The 14,989-nt window shown below is 47.9% G+C and overlaps 4 non-coding genes across 4 annotated transcripts; 2 read left to right on the forward strand and 2 right to left on the reverse strand.

Moving 5' to 3' along the window:
* Positions 1 to 8,877: 8,877 nt before the first annotated feature.
* On the forward strand, positions 8,878 to 8,992 carry LOC129331522 (U5 spliceosomal RNA). Its single transcript, XR_008597177.1, has one exon. It is a non-coding gene; the product is annotated as a U5 spliceosomal RNA (small nuclear RNA).
* Positions 8,993 to 10,440: 1,448 nt separating this feature from the next.
* LOC129331517 (U5 spliceosomal RNA) lies at positions 10,441 to 10,554 on the reverse strand. Its single transcript, XR_008597172.1, has one exon. It is a non-coding gene; the product is annotated as a U5 spliceosomal RNA (small nuclear RNA).
* Positions 10,555 to 13,096: 2,542 nt separating this feature from the next.
* LOC129331524 (U5 spliceosomal RNA) lies at positions 13,097 to 13,211 on the forward strand. Its single transcript, XR_008597179.1, has one exon. It is a non-coding gene; the product is annotated as a U5 spliceosomal RNA (small nuclear RNA).
* Positions 13,212 to 14,557: 1,346 nt separating this feature from the next.
* Positions 14,558 to 14,673, reverse strand: LOC129331514 (U5 spliceosomal RNA). Its single transcript, XR_008597169.1, has one exon. It is a non-coding gene; the product is annotated as a U5 spliceosomal RNA (small nuclear RNA).
* Between the last annotated feature and the right edge of the window lie 316 nt (positions 14,674 to 14,989).

Consider the following 14,989-nt stretch of genomic DNA (forward strand, 5'->3'; position numbering starts at 1 on the left):
AAAAAAACCCCATCCCTCTAAAGTGCTTTCAATGGTCAGGAAAAGAGCAACAGAAACACTATTTATTTTAAACATTTATATCGCTCTTTTCTCCCTGAAGGCACTCAAAAGTACCTGGCAACCACAGGAAAACAAAGAAATAAACAAATGAAAAAACAAAACTACATTCCATTCTGAAGCCAGTCTGGGGTGCAGTAGCTAGTGATTTGAAGGCCCAAGTCCATTCCAAGTTGGGAAATTCCTGGAGGCTGGCCTGAAGGGTGAGGTTTGGGAAGGGCCTTGAGGGGTTAGTATGATTTCTGGGTTTCATTGTATGTTTGGCACTGCAAACAGAGAGGGGTTGCAAACATGTAGCAGGCCATTATTGAAGTAGCCATGGGGACACTCAACAGACACGTCCCTTGAGCTCCAAGCTCAGAAGTCAATTCCCAGGTAGGGTTGCCAACACTGGCTTGAGAAATGTGATTGTGGAGGGAGCCCAGCAGTTATATCATGCCAGAGAGTCCACCTTCTGAAACTACCATTTCCTCCAGGGGAACTGATCTCTGTTGCTTGGAGTTGAATTGCAATTTCAGAATGAGTTAGGGACCGTAGACTTCACCATTCTGTTGCCTTACGTATGACCCATTTACTTTAAATATGGGCTCCTCTGTGCTACCTGTTGTCTAATGTCAGTCTTAGAATTGCTTATGTTCTGCTCAAGCATTTCTTCACCTCTGTATTGGATTTTTGCTAATGCTCTGTCTTTGTAAACTTGTATGTAACAACAACAACAACAACAACAACAACAACAACAACAACAACAACAACGCTTATACACCACTCTTCTAGACAGATTAGTGCTTCACCCAGAGCGGTGAGCAAGTTAGTGTTATTATCAGGGGTCATTTCGTAGAAAAAGAGCTGGAGGAACTCATTAGCAGAACTCATTAGCATATGCCACGCCCCTTGACATCACTGGAAGTGTCTCATTAGTGTAACTGATTTGCATATGCCACACCCCCTGACATCACCTATTCTGGCTGTTTTGGACCCAATCCTGGCCATTCAGGGCCGAAATTGGGCCCAAAATGGCAAAAAGGGGCTGGAAATGGCTGAAAAGCGGCCCAAAATGGTCAGGATCGGGCTGCTGATGAGCGGGAGAGTGATCCGCCACCCGTCAGAGGCCCGATTCAGGCCGTTTCGGCCCCAATCCAGGCTGAAACGGGCCCCAAATGGCTGAGAGTCAGGTGGGCAGGGCCACCTGTCATGTGACCTCTTTGGGGAACTGCCGGAACTGCGTTCCTGTGCATTCCCCCTCGAAATGAGCCCTGGTTATTATTAATCCCGACAATACAGCTGGGGAGCTGGTGCTGAGAGGAGGGGCTTACCCAAGGGCACCTACTGAGCTCATGGCAGTAGAGGGATTCGAACCAGTAGAGTGCTGATTTGCAGCCAAACCTCTTAACCACTGTGCTATAGCACCTATGGCATTGTTATGGAAATGTCCTTGATACTGACTGTACTAATCTCACATTGTGTAATCTGCCTTGTGTCTCAGTGAGAAAGGCAGACTATAAAGGACATAAATAAAAATAAATATATAAAATAAACTCCTGGCCTTGCAACCCAATTCCCAGGTGCAGAGGGTGATGTTGACCAGAACTGTGCTGTCACGCCACTCAACAGCCCACATTCCCAAAGCTCTACATTTGGAGATAAAGAGCTAAAGCTTGCTCTCTTTTCCTAACTGGAAATGGGTGGGGAAACAGGTATAGCCGTTCATCAGTACATTTAACTTTACCAATAGAGCAAATAGCCGCTCTCTTGAGCTGTTTCAGTTTGGAAAAATCACATCCGCTACTACGGACCTGGGAACTGAGTTCCCACCATGGAACTTCAGGTACGGTTGCCAGCCTCCAGGTGAGAGAAAAAGAGAGATTCACAGAAAGGCAGAAACAAAATCATCTCCCGGGAACAGCTTACTAAACAAGTACCTTCAAAACCTAATTCTGTATACAGTAAAGGCAATAAATAACACTTTATCAAAACTGAATGCTCTAATTATGTTTTCAGTGCAAAGTACAGAGTACAGGATTCACAAAGTGCAACATAGTAAAGAGTCCAGTAGCACCTTTAAGAGTAACTGACTTTATTATAGCATAAACTTTCGAGAACCACAGTTCTCTTTGTCAGATGCAAGAGAACTGTGATTCTTGAAAGCTTACACATAAAGCTTCAACAATATATCTACATTAAAGTTGATTACTCTTAAAGGTGCTACTGGACTCTACGATTTTGCGATTACAGACTAACACAGTTAAGTGCAACAGTGTCTGTGAGTATAATTTAAACAGAGACAATATCAATAGTTCTCCATATAATTAATTATTAATAACAACAACAACTACTACACTTATATACTGCTCTTCTAGACAGATTAGTGCCCCACCCAGAGCGGTGAACAAGTTAGTGTTTATTATTATCTCCACAATACGGCTGGGGAGCTGGGGCTGAGAGGAAGGGCTTTCCCAAGGCCACCTGCTGAGCTCATGGTAGCAGTGGGATTTGAACCAGTAGAGTGCTGATTCGCAGCCGAACCACTTAACCACTGTGCTACAGCTGGAGTCAATTGCACATATAATGCTTTTAACAATATAATTCACAAAAACAGTTGAATCCTGAACTTACAAGACAGTGTTGCACTTTGTGAATCCTGGATCCAGAGGAGTTCGCCATGTTAGTCTGCAGTAGCAAAACTGAAAAGAGTCCAGTAGCACCTTTAAGACTAACCAACTGTACTGCAGCATAAGCTTTCGAGAACCACAGCTCTCTTCATCAGATGTATTTTGTGAATTCTGTATTCTGTGCTTTGCACTGAAAAGATAATTAGAGCATTCGTTTTTGATGATGTGTTGTTTATTGGCTTTACTGTAAACAGAGTTAGGTTTTGAAGGTGCTTGTTTAGTAAGCTGTTCCTGGCAGATGTTTTTGTTTCAGCCTCCGGGGGGGCTTGGATATCTCCCTGAATTAACTATCTTCAGACTGCAAGAGACCAGTTTCCCGGAAAAAATGGCCCCGTGGCATTATACTCTGCTGAGTTCTCTCCCCTCTCCAAAGCCCACCCTCTCCTGGTTCCATCCCCCAAATTCCAGGAATTTCCCAACCTGAAATGGCGAACTCATGCTGAATCCTGGCTCAAGTCAAAATTCAGCTGTGGGCATGATCCCCAACGTGAAAGGGAGAAAGGAGGCTTCTCGGGGACCTCTTTTCCGCCCTTCCTCACTGGTACTGTGCTTGCGGTCTGATTGGCTTCGCTGCTTAGGCCAGAAATCAGTTTTTTCAATTTGTTTTTCGCGAAGGAAGGGAAAGTTTTACTGCAATGCCATTCTTCACTGAGTTTTGAAATTCTGAAATGTGAGTATTTGGGAAATCGAGAGTTGTGTAACAGTGTACAAATAATTTCTGACATTATCTGAAGGAGGAAGCAATAATGTGAACAAACTGTAGCTTGTTTTTTTGCTCTTAAGGAGATATTCCAAAGATTCTTGCTTGGATCTGGTCACTGAGATTGCATATTTTTTTTGTTTTTACCGCCTGCTTTTGCAACCTTACATTGAACATTCAGACGTGTCACACGTACATGGACCTGGCATGGATCTATTAACAAAGGGAACGTTCCCTTGGCAACTCAGCGGCTGAGAAATGTGCCGGGGAAAGAGGGAAGTTAAAGCGCTAACAACAGTGAGATCATCAACTACGCAATTTGTTTTATATCCACACTATCTACTCTGAGAAGAAGAAAATTCCAGTGTTAATCTATGGCAGCAAAAACAAACAAGAGTCTTAAGGCATTTTTAAGACCAATTAGTTTTAATTTCAGTGTAACCCTCCCTGGCCTAAAGTCTGCTGCAGCAGGTGCATATTCTCAGGTGTGTGTAAAGTGCAGTCAAGTCACAGCCAGCTCATGGTGACCCCACACAGTTTTCAAGGCAAGAGACTTCAGAGGTTGTTTGCCAGTGTCTCTGTACTGGTTCTCTGGATTTCATTGGTGGTCTCCCATCCAAACACCAACCAGGGTCAACCCTGCTTTGCTTCCAAGAACTGATGATATCAGACTAGTCTGCAGAATCCATGCCAGGTAATGCCTGTTTACCCTGACCTGGATAGCCCAGGTGCACCTAATCTTGTCAGATCTCAAAAGCTAAGCCAGGTTGGCCTTGGTTAGTAATTGGATGGCAGACCTCCAAGAAAGACCAGAGTTGCAGAGGCAGGCAATGTCAAGGCACTTCTGTAACTCTCTTGCCATGAAAAACCCACCAGGGGTCATTATACATCAGTGATGACTTGAGGGCAGGATTTCATTTAGAGCCCTGACCTGGATAGCCCAGGTGAGCCTGATCTCATCATATCTCAGAAACTAAGTAGGGTTGGCCTTGGTTAGTAATTGGGTGGGAGACCCCCAATTGCCTGCAGAGGCAGGCAATGGCAAGCCACCTCTGTTAGTCTCTTGCCATGAAAACTTTGCCAGGGCTCGCCATAAGTCAGCTATGACTTGAAGGTACTCCATTCCAATGCATGTTTACATATTTATTTAGATACTTATACCCTGCTTTTCTTTCCAACAGGGACCCAAAGCAGCTTCCATCATTCTCCCCTCCTGCATTTTATCCTCACAACAACTCTATGAGGTAGGCTAGGCTGAGAGTGACTGGCCCTATTAAGTTCTGTTATATACACAATACATAACAGAACTTAATAGGGTACTTTAACTTCTCTCCTTCAATTATTCTGTTATTAAAAAGAAAGAAAAAGAAGAAGAAAAGGAAAGGTACATGAGTTTCAGTGCTTCTCAAAAGAATATCTAATTCAACATTTTCTATACCATGTTATATTCACCCTCACAATATTTAGAATGTCACTTGCCACCTTTCCTGAACGTGGGGCAGGTTCCATATTGAAGAACAGTCCTTACAAGAGCCACGTGTGAATCCTGAGCTGCTAAGAGAGTAGCACTGCTCTAAGCACTACACCCAGGGCTTTTTTTCAGCTGGAAGAAGGTGGAACAGAGTTCCGGCACCTCTTGAAAATGGTCACATGGCCGTTGGCCCCGCCCCCTGATCTCCAGACAGAGGGGAGTTTAGATTGCCCTCTGGCACGGAGGGCAATCTAAACTCCCCTCTGTCTGGAGATCAGGAGGCGGGTCCAACGGCCATGTGACCATTTTCACCAAGGGCGATTTAAACTTAAAAAAACTCCCCCCTTGTTCCAGCTGACCCAAAGTGACATCATTGTGCAGTCTTGAGTTCCACCACTGAGTTCCACCACCTCTCCCCCTCCCCCCCAAAAGCCCTGACTACACCACACTGCTGTGGTGGGACCTCACTAGGCAGGTGTTTCTATATGAAGTTATGAAGAGGGAAAAGGTTGTAAACGGCTGAGTGCACGGACCACGAAAAGCAGGAAGTGCAACACGAGATGTAATTAGGTCAGATTCGAATGTACTAAAAAGTACAGAGATCATTTGCAACAGCAGTAATTTATGAGAGTGCAATCTCTTCCCACTTGGCTATACATTTTCTTACCTTTATACTTATTTTTGCAGGTTAAATGCTAAGAAGTACCTTAAGGCGTGTCAGTCTCAAAGCAGTTGGATTGGCACTTCTGGCATCAAAAAGAACACAACTATTTAGTTAGGAAGTAACCAGTGCTACTCAAAGATGACTTGGGCAATTGTGCTACAAGGAGCAGAATGATTCTCTCATTCATGGAGACAGCTTATAGTAAAACACTGGTGTTATAGATAGATAGATAGATAGATAGATAGATAGATAGATAGATAGATAGATAGATAGATAGATAGATAGATAGATAGATAGATAGATAGATAGATAGATAGATAGATAGATAGATAGATAGATAGATAGATAGGCTGCCAATTCTATGGTTGCCAACCTCCGGGGGGGACTGGAGACCTCCTGAAATTACCACTGATCTCCAGACAATAGAGATCACTTCCCCTGGAGAAAATGGCAGTTTAAGAGGGTGGACTCTATGGCATTATGTACCCTGCTGAGATGTACCCCCCCACCCCAATCATGCCATTTCCTGTGCTCCATGCCTAAATCTCCAGGAATTTCCCAACATGGAGTTGGCAAATTGATTTTATAAGTGAGAAGGGTGGAATGGAACATAAAATGCCGACCTGCAAAGGAGCGCAGTCTTTTAGGGAAGTGGGGGGGGAGAGAGAATGTTTAGCCATATAACTCGAATTGATTGGTTCAGCCTTGGGTGCATTTTGCTGTCGATCCAAAACAGCCATTAACAGAAATGGAGAGGAGAATGCCAGCAAACTATAGTCCTGTGGTGCTTCGTGGTTGAATTTTAGCCACTCTCCCAGACTGCCCTACTTCACATGGGTGTTGTGAGGCTAAAATTAGGAAGGCGGAGCCATGCATACCACCCTGAACTCCTTACAGAAAGGCTGGGATAAAAAAATATACTAAACTACCAACCAAACCCATTGTGTAAACGGCCTCCAGAGGGTCACAACACTGTGCCATGCCTTCCTGCCACTACGCTGGGCCTTCCTGGGCTTCTAGATGGCCATGCCACTGCGACGGGCCTTCCCCCAGCTGCAGTGGCCTCCTTGGGGCCTCCTGAGGGCCGCGCCACCACGCTGTGCCTTCCTGCCACCATGCCAGGCCTTCCCAGGCCTCTGGAGGGCTGTACCGTCATGCTGGGCCTTCCCACCACGGACTCCTTGGGGCCTCCGGAGGCGTCGAGGAGGCTGCCTTGGTGACAGGAAGGCAAGCCTTTTGACGACGACTCATGTTTTATCCCCACAAATGCGCCTGCGTGGAGATAAAAAGTGAGTCTTTGCCAATGTGGCTTGCCTTTTATATAGTAGGATAAACAGAAAGTGTATAACTTTCATGGCATCATGCCAGCATTGTGTAGTTGTGTCAGACTAGGACCTGGGAGACCCAGCTTTGAATCTTCACTCTTCCAAGGACGCTTGCTGGGTGTCCTTGGGCCAGTCACACCCTTTCAGCCTAACCTACCTCACAGGGTTGTTGTGAGGATAAAATGGTGGAGAGGAGAATAACGTAAGCTCCTTTGGGTTCGGACTGGGGAGAAAAAAATGGTCTAATGAAATTAATCAATCATTTTAAGTGCTATTTACCAGCTGACTCTTTCACTGAATAGCAACTACAGTGTCGTTCCTAAGTGCATAGCAACACTGGACTGCTTTGCAAGGTTGTTGTAATCCTGCTTCTCAGCCCCCGCCTCCTCCTTCAATATGGGCATAAAAACCTCAGTATTATATTGCAGAGTTATTGCAAAGCTTCCTTCCCCATATACACCAATAGCCCCACCTCGATTCTGAAAAGTTCACAGTGGACTAACATCTTGGAATTGCTGTATACCTCTATTACCCTCATGCAAATACATGTGCAGTTAATGTGTGGATAATAATACTGGCCAGCACTGCAGGCTTCTTGTTGAGTCATGCTTGGCCAAAGTTCCAGCTCTTCAACCTGCATTGGAGGAGAAAAGGGACTGCCTTCGAAGCTAGGAACAGCATGAAGACCCGTCTTTGGGCTGGATCTGGCCAGCTTTTCTGGTGGTGGAAAAGGAAGGTTGTGGGCCCTTTTTTGAGCAGCCAAAATGACTTGGCTGAGATGTTTGGCACCTGCATGAAAAAAGGTGAATGGGGTTGGTAGTATGGACTGGATGAGATCAAGAAAGAAAGCTGGTTAGATTTAACCCTTTGCTTTCACAGTTTTGGGGGGTAACACAAGCAGTCCCAATTGATTAATTTCCCAAGCAGTCCCAACTGATTAATCGATTAACACAAGCAGGCCAATTTCTCAATCCAGAGTTGGCAATGCTACCTGAATTTCTCCTTTCTTCCCCATGAAAAGCTACCTCTTTTATCCTGGAAGCAGGAGATGGGGCAATTAATACCAGAAAGCATCCAATAAGTCCCTTTTCTGGAGAAAGAAACTTTTAATCAATGGCACGTTTTCAGTGCCACCAATTGAAAGACTGCAATTCTGAACCGAAGCCTGCAGTTTGCTTTCAGAAATCCACAGCTTTTTTCCTTGGGCACATGACTTATAGGACAACTGTACCCTGTTTCTCATACTGTCTCCACTGAGAACTGTAATTTTGCAAGTGGAGTAAAGGACTGTGGGACTCTATGCTCAGAGCCTTCTTCAAACTACAGTTCCCAAGATTCTTTGCGGAAAGCTTTAGAGTGGGACTGATCTGGGCTGTGCTCTGTAACATCTGGTATTAATGATCTGCTTCAGAAGAGAAGAAAGAAGGAAGTGTGCCCATTTGAGAGTCACCGTTTCCACACAGGCTTACTGAGCATAAGCAGAGTGTATTCCTACGGCTGCAGCATATCCCAAAACGGATCCCAAAGAAGCGAGGAATAAGGCTGGATGAAATGCGATTCCTCCCACCTCGATTTCCTAGAAAACTGCTTCCAACCAGAGAAGGCGGACCGGTGCCTCGCCCATAAACGAACCCGGGATTCGGTGCAGGGAGTGCAATACCAGATGTAGCCTCCAGAGGGCTCCGCAAGATCCCGACCAGGAGCTCATCCTGCGCCGTCTGCCGGCAGGTGCTGAGCGAGCGAGGGGCTCGTTTGCATTTCACTGCTCCCGTCATGCATTGCGCCGGAGTCAGGTGGTGCATTCCCATCGTTGCCCGGGGATTTTGAACATCGTGGAGACGCGCCTCCACCGGCTGCGAGAACTCTCGTTGTCGTCTGAAAGCTTTTCCCGTCGCGCCTCATGCAAAACCTTTCCAGGCGACAAAGAGGAAACTGTAACCTCAGTTGGCCCAACAGCTACTGCTGTGCCTCGCCTACCAGCACGTCTGTATACACTCGGGTTTCTCTTTAGATCGCATAAATCTTTCGCCTTTTACTAAAGATTTCCGTGGAGAGGAACAGTGATGAGTTTCTCACTAATTTTGGAAGCTCTACATCTGTAGAGCTTATTCTTTTGAGTATAAAAACAGGATTTGTGTCTATAGCTATTATGTCTACTGCCTAATCTATTTCATTACCCCTTCTCTCATTTTGATTCAACCCGCGCTCAAGCCAACTCAACTGGCCATTTTGGCTCACCGACTTTCACCCGGCCTGACCTAATCCCAGTAGAAACCTCTCCAGAGGCAAACCGTCCACGAAGGAGGAACTGCGGTGACACGACCCCAAGCGCTTTTGAGTGGCGGAGGGTTGCACACAAGGACGACAAAAAGAGGGGCTCCGATCTCCCAAGTGCCTGCTAATCCCTCACGGGCCCACACTGCAGGGCCGTTGTACGTCAAGCGCGCTCTTTCCCCCGCTCCCTCGGCCGGGAGGGAAATCGCCGAGCTGCTTGCCGCGGGACTCGAAGCCCCGCCTGGGCTTTTCTTCCACCTGTCTTCCGTTTCCTTGTGGTCCCGATTCGCCGCTCTTCCCCGCAGCTTGCACCTGCCTCCACCACCAGCTCCCCCTGCCCTGCCCACCGCGCGTTGCGGAACTAGCCACTGGATTTGCATTCATTGCAGCCCCGGGCGGAAGACCTGCGCCGGGATCGTATTTCCCCGCTCGAAGATAGAAAGAGCGGCACCCCTCCTGCCTTTTTGCGAGGCGGAGAGATCACAGCTGCTGCTCCGTCACAAGAGCAAGGAAGTATTTCTGCATTCCTCCCTTCCTTCCCGGCGCGCTGGCCATTTTCTCCCAGTGCGCTTTTGTGCAAAGTCTCCTCTGCAGGGTAGGGAATGGGCAGTCTGGAGCTCTTCTGCCCTCTGCCTTTGAGGACGAGATCTGCCTCGTAAAAAGGGGTGGCTGCTGCCCTCGGCTCCTGTTCAGTCGCGCCACGATAGACTGGCACGGCTGCCCGCTCCCCCGCCCCCGGGAGTGAACGATGGCACGCATAAGAAGGGCTGCAGACGCCTGGCAGGCGAGGCAGCAGTTCCTTCCCTAGTTCCGATCTGCAGACGCGGAGGAGGGGATTGCAGCAGCACTCCGCTGCCAAAGCGGATCTCGGAGTTCACACGGGATGCTCCACCGGAGGAGGGCTGAAGCCGTTCCGCCCCGAAGCCTGGCTACGGCGTTGGCCAGCTGCTCCCAAGCGAAGAAAAGAAGGATCGGGGGCAGCTGCGCGCCAGACCCAGCGTTGCCCTCCCCTCTAACCACACCCCGTGGGCAGCGCCCCTTCCAGGCGACCCATACCGGTGCCCGGCCTTGAACCCAACAGCTCCGAGGTCTGGGCGCTGACCAGTGGCAGTTTGTGGGCGGGCGGGGGGGCGGTACTGAAACTTAGGGTAAGAAAGCATAGAGCGGAAAGAGCAGAGGAAAGAATGAGAAAACAATTGTAAATTTTCATAATAAACAGAATGAAAAGGAAGAGTAACTCAACAAAATTTCCAAAATCTGTTATTAACCGAGAAAAGTAAGCTCTGCAGCAGCAGAGCCACAAAAAATGATTAAAAACTCATATATGATTCTCTCCACGGAAATCTTTAGTAAAAGGCGAAAGATTTATACGATCTGAAGAGAAACCAGAGTATATTTTTGGCACTGCAACCGGGCGGAGCGCAGCAGCCTCGACTGATACTGAGGTCATGGTGTCTCCCCCGCTTGGCTCCACTATTCGGCAGGTGTAGCAAAAGAAAGCACGCCTGCAGTTGCAGTTCCATTGCGGGGCTGCACCGAGACTGAGATCGTGTGAACAGCACCGGCAATGTGGGGAAATTCGGTCGCCCACGCAAGGCATGATGGGTGACCGAAATGGAAATAAGGTCCAGGGCTCTGCCCTCAGACTGCCTCCACCTGGCAGACGGGCTGAACAGAGGGGGGAAATCCTGCGCCCTCTGCAGGCTACCATCTGAATTGCACTCGTCCAGCCCAACCCTCGCTGAAAGCAGCAATTGAAGGCGAATGTGTAAAGACTGTTCCTGTAGCCAAAAGAATGGATGACTGAGGAAATTCTTGAAATTGCTAAAGAGAGACCAAAAGCAAAAGGTGTCAGAAATAGGGTCAAAATCCTAAACGCAGCTCTTCAGCGACTTGCAAGCAGAGACAAAGAAATCTATTATAAGAACTAATGCAAAGAAATAGAAGACAACAAAAAAGGAAGAACAAGAGATTTGTTCAAAGATCCAAGAAATCAAAGGGATATTAAAGCTACGGCTTCGGATGCTGAAAGATCACAACAGAAATACAGTATCTGATCAGGACAAAATAAAGGAAAGATGGAAACAATACACTGAAGAACTATAGAAAAGAGATGGAAGGATGACAGAGAGCTTCCACGGAGAATCTTTTTGATGAAGAACCAGAAATCCTAGAAAGTGAAGTAAAAACCTGCATGCAAAGAAACTGGGAGAAACAAAGCAGATGGCACACCAGTAGAGCTATTTCGTGCTACAGAAATGGAGTCCAGCAGAATCTTAACAAGATCTGTCAACAAATATGGAAAACAAAACAATCGCCCACAAACTGGAAACACTCAGTCTACATTCCAATGCCAAAAAGGGGGATGCCAAAGAGTGCAGCAAATATTGGACTGTCACGTTAATTTCCCATGCAAGCAAAGGGAAGCTCAAAATTCTACAGCAAAGACTCTTACCATATATGGAACGAGAAATGCCAGATGTTCAAGCTGGATTCAGAAAAGGAGGAGGCACTAGAGATCATATTGCAAATTTTTGATGGCTAATGGAACATACCAGGGAATTCCAGAAGAAAATCAGTCTGTGTTTTATAGATTACAGCAAAACCTTCAACGGTGTGGATCATGGAAAGCTATGGATAGTGTTCAAAGAAATGGGGGTGCCACAGAATCGGCTTGTTTTGGTGTGCAACCTGTACTCGGGCAAGAGGCTACTGTCATGTCAGAATATGGGGTGAAAGGATGGTTTCCAATTGGAAAATGTGTCAGACAAGGATGCGTATTATCTCCCTACCTATTCAACCTCTATGCATAGTATATCCTAAGGAAAGCTGGATCAGATCTAGAAGAAGGTGGAGTGAAAACTGGTGGGAGGAACATTAACAGTTTGAGATGTGCAGATGACACCACATTACTGGCAGAAAATAGTAAAGACTTGAGACTACTGGTGAAGGTTAAAGGAGAAAGCGCCAAAGCAGGATTACAGATGAACATCAAGAAGACAAAAGTACTGACCACTGAGGAATCACACGATTTTAAAGCTGACAATGAGGGAATTGAAATATTCAAGACTTTTTATTCCTTGGTTCAATCATCAACCAAAAAGGAGACTGCAATGAAGAAATTAGAAGACGATTGGGACTATGGCATTCTCCATTGCTATGTATGGCTGAGAAAGTTTGATGGTGAAGAAAGTTGACAGGAAGAAAATTGAACGGAACAAAAGAAAGAAGTCTCCTGCTTGTCTTGACAGTAGAAAAGAGCAAGAGTCCAGTAGCACCTATAAGACTAACACAATTTTTGGTGTGAGCCACAGCTCAGTTCTTCAGATACCTGCTTGTCTTGATCTCGGATGTGTGCCCATTTGAGAGTAACGCTTTCCCCCCAGAAAATTGGGCTTCTTGAATGCGACTCAGCCCCACTGGCTTACTGAGCATGAGCAGAGTGCATTCCTGTGGCTGCTGCATATCCCAAATGAGTGAGGATTAAGGGTGAAATGCGATTCTTTTTCCCCACCTCGAGTTCCCAGCAAACTGCTTCCAACCACATTAGGCGGACCGCTGCCTCGCCATGGACTAACCCGGGATTCGGTGCAGGGAGTGCAATACCAGATGTAGCCTCCAGAGGGCTCCAAAGATCCAGGCCCGGCGCTCATTCTGCCGGTTGCTGCTGAGCGAGAAAAGGGTGGGGGAAGGGAGGCAGGAGGGCTCGTTTGCATTTCACCGCTCCCGTCATGCATTGCGTAGGTGGTGCTTTACCGTCGATGCCCGGGGATTTTGAACGTGGAGATGTGCCAAGACAGGATCTGAAAACATAGTCGTGCGAATGCAATTTCCAGTCGAACACCATTCAAAGCGTTCACTGACAACTCGCAAACAACTATAACCTCAGTGTGCGCTGCAGCTGCTGCGGTGCCTTACCTACTCCCGCCTCATTAAACGCTCGGGTTTCTCTTCAGATCGCACAAATCTTTCGCCTTTTACTAAAGATTTCCGTGGAGAGAAACAGTAATGAGGTTCTAGCAAATTTTTGAAGCTCTGCCTCTGTGGAGCTTGTTCTTTATGTTACAAGAACAGAATTTGTGTCATTTAAAACCCCTTGTCCTACAACGTAATTCTTTTTACTTGCATCTATTCTGCTTTCTCGCGCTTTGTTTCAGTTCCCACAACCGAACACGCTGGGCCATCTTGGGCCACCGATTCTCACCCAACCCGGCCCACTTTCTGCAGGAATCTCTCCAAAGGCGAACCGTCGATGCTGCCCACTCGCCCTTGGCAAACACGGGACAGGAGGAGGAGGAACTCCGGCGGAAAAACCACAAGCCCCGTTGAGCGGCGGAGGGTTGAACACAACAAGGGCGACGAGGGGAGCTCTGATCTCCCCAGTGCCTGCTAATCCCGCAGGGGCCCACACTGCAGGGGCGTCGTACTGCAAGCACTCTCCCCGCGGGGCTCGCCATCCCCGGGAAGGAAATCCCCGCGCTGCAATGTAGCGGGACTCGAAGCCCCGCCCGGACTTCACCCCTCCCCGCTCCCCCCCCTCTCTCTCTCGGTCCCGTTTCGCCTCCTTTCCCCCTAGCGTTCACCCGCCTTCACTGCAAGGATCCTCCCCTCACGCCCACCCCGCGCTGGGGAACTAATATAAAGATTTGCATTAAGGACAATTAATTGAAAATAATCTTATTTCTCTACTCGAATGTAGTTGGAAAGAGCAGGGGCTCCTGCCTTTGCCGCTGCCTTTGTTTACGGGGAGAGACACACCTGCTGCCGCCCCGTCACACGTGCAAGGAAGTATTTCTGCGTTTCTCCCCGCCTTCCGAGCGCACTACCCGAGGATCGGACTGCAACAGCGCTTGCTGCCGAAGCGGATCAAGGCATCCACACGACACACACGAGTCCCGGACTCGTGGCCGCTGCCTGCTGCCTTACCCAGGGGCAGACACTCCGGGGACAGCCGCGCTGATAAAAGCACCCCCAGACTACACGTCTGCCCCGCCCACGCCCTTTCTGGGCCCAAGAGCTTGGAGGCTCGGTCTACATGAAACCAGGGTGGTGCCCGGGCATGCCTCGGCCACGGGGCACTGTTGTGAGTCGGGCGCCCGTGCGAGTTGCGGTGGTGAAAGAAAGCAGGGGGAAGCGCGCATGAAATCGGACGAGAAAAGAGCGGAAAATTGCAAAAGGGTGGGGGAAAGATGTTGAAATTAGGATTGAGGAACGTTAAGATAGATAAAATGAGTACGAAAAAGGCAGTCAGTAGGAAACACATCTGAAAAAGTAGGAAGCCGTTTAGGAAACATGAGACACTGCCTCAGATTTTGGTAGCATATGTAGAATTGAACAGTTTTTCTGTTCTGCAGGTAGAGAAAAAAAACTAGATCTTTCTTTCAACTGAATTAGGACAGCTCCGCCGAAGCAGAGCCTCAAAAAATTGAACGAAAACTCATAAATGTTCCTCTCCACGGAAATCTTTAGTAAAAGGCGAAAGATTTATGCGATCTGAAGAGAAACCAGAGTATGCTTTCTCCCGCCCAGCCGGGACAGCCACAGCAGCACCGACTGACAATGAGATCACCGTGTCTCTGCCGCTTGCACGCTACCGGCCGCACAAGAAAGCACGCTTGCAGTCCCGGCTCCAGTTCGGGGCCACACCGACAATGAGGTCGGGTAAACAGGGGCGAAATTTGCGGGGAGACCCGGTGTCCTGCGTAAGGCATGATGGGCAGCAGAAATGCAAATAAGCTCCCGGGCTCCTCCCCGCCTTCACCCGCCAGAGAGGACAGGCTGAGCTGGGCTGGGGATCCTGCGCCCTCTGCAGGCCACCCCTATTGCAGC

This window comes from Eublepharis macularius, chromosome 5 (genome assembly GCF_028583425.1).
Source record: "Eublepharis macularius isolate TG4126 chromosome 5, MPM_Emac_v1.0, whole genome shotgun sequence".
Taxonomy (NCBI): domain Eukaryota; kingdom Metazoa; phylum Chordata; class Lepidosauria; order Squamata; family Eublepharidae; genus Eublepharis; species Eublepharis macularius.